Raw genomic sequence first — 5,584 nt, 5'->3', positions numbered from 1 at the left:
GGTTCTGTGCTAGGGGAGTGGAGGTCATAGCTCCCACTGACCTGGCAGGCCATTGGCCTTCCTGCCAGACTTCATAAAAGGACCCTAGGCAGAATACACAGGGTTCATCAAGATGCAAAAGGCTCAATTTTAAGAGGAATGCTGCAGCAGGATAAACAGAGTAGGAGAATGACATATCATTAATCTAAAATATTGTGACAAGGAGAGGCAAGCAGAGACACAGGGATATCAAATATCTAAGGTGCTCAACATGTTTGAGGCCACTTTCTGGCTAATTGTGATGACAAGAAAGAGAGGGGCAGATTTACAAGGAACTGACGCATCTGCATAGATGCGTCAGTTTCCTGGGGTCAGCGCTGAATGTCCTTGCGCCACTATGGATGCGCTGTATTTACAATACAGTGCGCCATGGCGCAAGGATTAACAGATACGTCAGAAATTCTGACGCATTTGTTGGCGCAAAAGTGACGCATTGCTAGGGTTGCTCATGAAAGTGACACAACTCCAGCAATGCGCCACAATCGATGGGGGAATCCCATTCAAAAAGCCCTGCGTCAGTGAAATATTGTAGATTTCACTGCGTCAGTTCTACATGGCTTTTTGTGCAGGAACGCCCCCCCTGCATACATTATACCTGACGCAGGGCGTTACAACATGACGCATCTCCCTAGATATGTCTTGTTGTAAATGGGCTGCAGCGTTTACGCCGCGGCTGCATCACAAAAGTGATGCAACGGCAGCGCAAAAGTCATGCAAAGTGCTTGTAAATCTGCCCCAGACTGTATACTGCCTCAGAGTGCCATCCAAAGAAGCTACACAGCAAACTATGAAAAGCCAATGTCAGCTAAATCAGGTGAAAACTGATTATGTTGTTGCCCTGGGCTCTGACACTTGGGTTGGGGTCGGAAGAGTGAACCATAGCTCACCCCCTTTCAAAACAAAAATTGTTAGTGTTGTATTTTTGCCCTCGTGATTTAATATATTTATTTCTGCCCTCACTTGCTCTTCCCAGACGCCTCAAAATATAAGCTTGTTTGAAGCTGTAGTTCTCCCTCAAGACTGCTTCCACCGAACTGTGGATCACATGTTGAAGTGTCCAGGATACTTTCTCTTTACTTTAAATATTTTTATTCAGAGCTTTTTCTCCATATCCAAAAGCCACTCTTGTAAACAAAGCGAGTGCCCCAATATTTGGGGTGTTCACATGCGCTGCTGGTCAAGACTAATAACTGAAGGAGCATTTTCAGTATCAAAATACATTTTAAATAAACCGAATTACTAAAGAAAATAGGGCTTTATGACTGCCGATCAGAAATCAATGTATTATGAATGTTTCTCATTAAACTCCACGATTCAAAGGCAATCCCTGAGGGATGACCGCTTTGAGTCCAATGACAAATGCATTTATCGCGGGTGTGTTATTATTGTGTGCATTATTGTTTCCCAGGTTTAGATACCTCTTCCGTAGTTTGCAGATTCTTGGCAGTGGCTGTCTTGCCGCTGCAACTGACCACTTAAATGTCTCACATCGCTTTAGGTGATTTATGGTGCCCCTGAAAGAAGCAAACAAGATGAATAGTTGTTTTCATCTGTGCACCCTTCATTTGTTTGTTTCCACAGCATAAGCACCACTTTTGTTAAGAGTTTTTTTTTTAAAGTAGATTCTGCATTAATCATATTTCTGATGTGCGGTGTTTTCTTTGATGTGTGGCGTGGTGGTGTTGGTGTTGATTTAATTCTTCTACTATTGATGTTAGAATATATTTTGATTGTATTCTGCCAGAGTTACGTTGTTTTGCATTAAGAGACCGTTCTATAGTGGGTGGGATAATCTTTTACTGTGATGGGCAGTGGGAGGCCAGTTGTATACTTGAGAGACGCTGAAGAGTTAATTCGTCCAGAGAGGAATACACTGCTAGTCAGCTTCCTGGATCTGGAGCAGTTTAACCAGCAGTTGGCGACCACAATCCAGGAGGAATTCTACAGAGTTTATCAGTACCTGTGCCGAGCAGTAAGAAGCTTTGCCAGAGACCATGGCAATGTTCCCCCAAACAATGAGTTGTATGTGGCGTTTCAGGAACTGCCGACAAGACACAAAATTCGAGAACTGACGACTCCCAGAGTGGGCTCCCTGCTGCGCATCAGTGGGCAGGTTGTCCGTACTCACCCTGTTCATCCCGAGCTTGTTAGTGGTACCTTCTTATGCCTGGACTGTCAGACGCTGATCAAAGATGTGGAGCAGAAATTCAAATACACACAGCCCAACATTTGTATAAATCCTGTTTGTGCAAACCGCAGGAGGTTCATGCTGGACACCAATAAATCAAGATTTGTTCATTTTCAAAAGGTGCGCATTCAAGAGACCCAGGCGGAGCTTCCTCGTGGCAGCATTCCTCGCAGTGTGGAAATAATCTTGCGCGCTGAAGCCGTGGAGTCGGCGCAGGCAGGAGACAAGTGTGACTTCACAGGAACATTAATTGTTGTGCCAGACATCTCTCAGCTGGCCACTCCTGGAGTTCCCGGGTTGGTGCTCCTGAAGGCTTCCAGAATGAAGGTGTGCAATGCTCTTGGAGTCAGGGACCTGTCTTACAAGCTGGTGTTCTTGGCCTGTTAGTGGCACCTACAAACCCCAGGTTTGGCGGAAAGGAGTTGAAAGATGAAGAACAGACTGCGGAGAGCATTAAAAACCAGATGTCAGCCAAGGAGCGGGAGAAGGTCTTTGAAATGAGTCAGGACAAAAACCTTTATCACAACCTGTGTACCAGCTTTTTTTCAACGGTTCATGGTAATGATGAGGTAAAGAGGGGAATTTTGCTTATGCTCTTTGGTGGTGTTCGGAAGACCACGATGGAAGGCACTTCATTGCGTGGAGACATCAACATTTGTATTGTTGGAGATCCAAGTACTGCCAAAAGCCAATTTCTCAAGCACGTCGAGGAGTTCAGTCCACGTGCTGTGTACACCAGTGGGAAAGCGTCCTCTGCTGCTGGTCTCACTGCAGCTGTTGTAAGAGACAAAGAATCGCATGAATTTGTCATTGAGGCTGGAGTTCTGATGTTGGCTGATAATAGCGTTTGCTGCATTGATGAATTTGACAAAATGGATACTCGAGATCAAGTCGCCATCCATGAGGCCATGGAGCAGCAGACTATTTCGATCACTAAGGCTGGAGTTAAAGCTACTCTGAATGCTCGAACCTCCATCTTGGCAGCTGCAAACCCCATTGGTGGGCGTTACGACCGATGAAAGTCTCTGAAGCAAAACATAAACCTATCGGCTCCCACTATGTCCAGATTTGATCTCTTCTTCATTCTTGTGGACGAGTGTAATGAGGTCACAGATTACGCAATTGCCAAGCGTATTGTGGACCTACATTCCAGGATCGAGGAGTCCATTGATTGGGTCTATTCTTTGGATGACATTAGAAGATACCTTCTGTTTGCAAGGCAGTTTAAACCAAATATTTGGAAGAAATCTGAAGATTTCATTGTTGAGCAGTACAAGCGCTTGCGTCAGAGGGATGGCTCTGGAGTTACACAGCTGGAGAGTATGATCCATCTGTCTGAAGCCATGGCATGAATGCATTGTTGTGATGAGGTTTAGCCAAAGCATGTGAAAGAGGCATTCCGGTTATTGAACAAATCTGTCATAAGGGTGGAGACCCCAGATGTCAACTTGGACCAAGATGACGATGAGCAGGAGGTACTTGAGCATGAGGCCCATGCTGGAATAAATGGTCATGCTACGATACCCAATGGCATTAATGGACATATGAATGGAATTAATGGTCACGCAGAAGAGGAGCTGAAGGATGCAGCCCCCAAACCTTCCCTGAGGCTTGGGTTCTCTGAATATAGAAGGATCTCCAACCTGTGTGTTCAGCACCTACGGAAGATGGAAGATGAGGATGATGACTCTTTAAAAAGGACTGAGCTCATTAATTGGTACTTGAAGGAAATTGAATCTGAAATTGACTTTGAGGAGCAGCTGATCAACAAAAGCAAGTCATAGAGAAAGTGATTCACCGGCTTGTACACTATGATCACATTCTGATTGAGCTCACTCAAAGTGGATTGAAAGGTGATATGGAGGAGGTGGTGGAAATAACAGAAAACGACCCCTACTTGGTAGTTAATCCAAACTACGTGCTGGACGATTAATTGTTTCATATTGAAATATTGCACAATTTGACAGTCATGTGGGAGGTCACCATCTCGAATTGGACTCTGGTCAAAGTTACGTCTGTACATATGCCGAACGTTCGTTTTACTTGGATTTTAGGTGCGTTTTAAGAGTCCTTCGCCATGGGTTAAAGCTTTAAATTTTAATGTCTTTCATGATCTACAGAAAGGATTATGGAGTTTTACATATCCACAATTTAATTTGCTCCTCAATTGCTGCCCATGTGGTTTGAGTATAAGCTTTGTGATGGCTTCTTTGAAGCTTCATTGTTACTTTTCAGCTGTTAAGGTTTTTTTTTTGATTTCTGTATTTCTTTATTGTGTATAAAAAATATATATTTACATGGAGCACGGAATATACATGAGTGGAGGAAGAAGGAAGAGAAAAAAAAGGAAAAGGAAAGAAGAAAGGAAAAAAAGGGGGGGCGCCGGGGGGGGGGGGGAGGGGTGAGCCGCTGGTCTTCCGTGTCTTTGAGGTAGTTCGATAGTTCGACAGGTCGAGTTCGAATAGTTCGGATGTCAGATTCCCAAGTCTTGCTTGTCGTTGTATCCTGCTGCCCCCCTTCTCGATGCTAAGCTGATTTCCTGTCCATGCCCCGGACCATAGAGGGAACAGAGAAGGATAGAAGTCAGAAGTGAAAAAGGTGAAGCGCCATTGCAAGCTGGTTCACTTTCTGTTAGCGCGTGGATCTGCAGAGTGTGCCCCTCGTTGTTGTCTGAGTTCTGCGTCTATGGTGGTTTGTGCGATGATAGGAAGAGGTCTAGGGGTCCCCACATGTTTGACTGCCTCTGAGTTTTCGGCGAGTGTTTCGCTGTGATGTTGTCTGCCCCCCTTAGGAACGTGACCCAGTTGAGCCATGCCTTGGGCGCAGCTTTCGACGTGTCTTTCCAGTTACTTAGGACTATTTTGACTGCGGCCGTTAACAATAGGTCAATGAGGTCACGATCCTCTGGCGTTGTGATGGAAGAGGATGCAAAACCTAGGGCTAGACTTGGGAAGTCTATTTGTATGGCTACTCCTGTGATCTCATTGATGAGTGTACCAATTCTTCCCCAGAAATCCCTAATCTTAGGGCAGCTGAACAGAAGGTGTTCTAAGTCTCCCCTCCCTTTGTCACAATTCCAGCATGCATCACTCTCTCGGATTCCCACGGAGGCCAGGCGGGCCGGTGTCCAGTATGCCTTGTGCACTAACCAAAATTTGGTCTGGTTTAGCGTTGCCGTTATCTTTTTCCTAGAGGTAGATCTCCATAGTTCTGCTTTCTCGTCCTCACTTAGTTCCTTCCCTGCTAAGGCTCCCCAGAAATTTGTGATCTTATCGTTGAGTTTTGTGTTTTTGGGGCGGAGGGCTTTGTATAGGTGTGCTACTTTGTGTCCTAGTGTGTTGAGACTGGCTGCAAGTT

The 5,584-nt window shown here is 45.2% G+C and overlaps 1 pseudogene; it reads left to right on the top strand.

Annotated features, from left to right (window-relative positions):
• The first annotated feature begins 1,843 nt into the window (after nucleotides 1–1,843).
• LOC144820102 (zygotic DNA replication licensing factor mcm6 pseudogene) lies at nucleotides 1,844–4,478 on the top strand (annotated as a pseudogene).
• The last annotated feature ends 1,106 nt before the right edge of the window (nucleotides 4,479–5,584 follow it).

This window comes from Lissotriton helveticus, chromosome 2_1 (genome assembly GCF_964261635.1).
Source record: "Lissotriton helveticus chromosome 2_1, aLisHel1.1, whole genome shotgun sequence".
Taxonomy (NCBI): Eukaryota; Metazoa; Chordata; class Amphibia; order Caudata; family Salamandridae; genus Lissotriton; species Lissotriton helveticus.
This window is presented reverse-complemented; position numbering and strand designations above follow the sequence as displayed.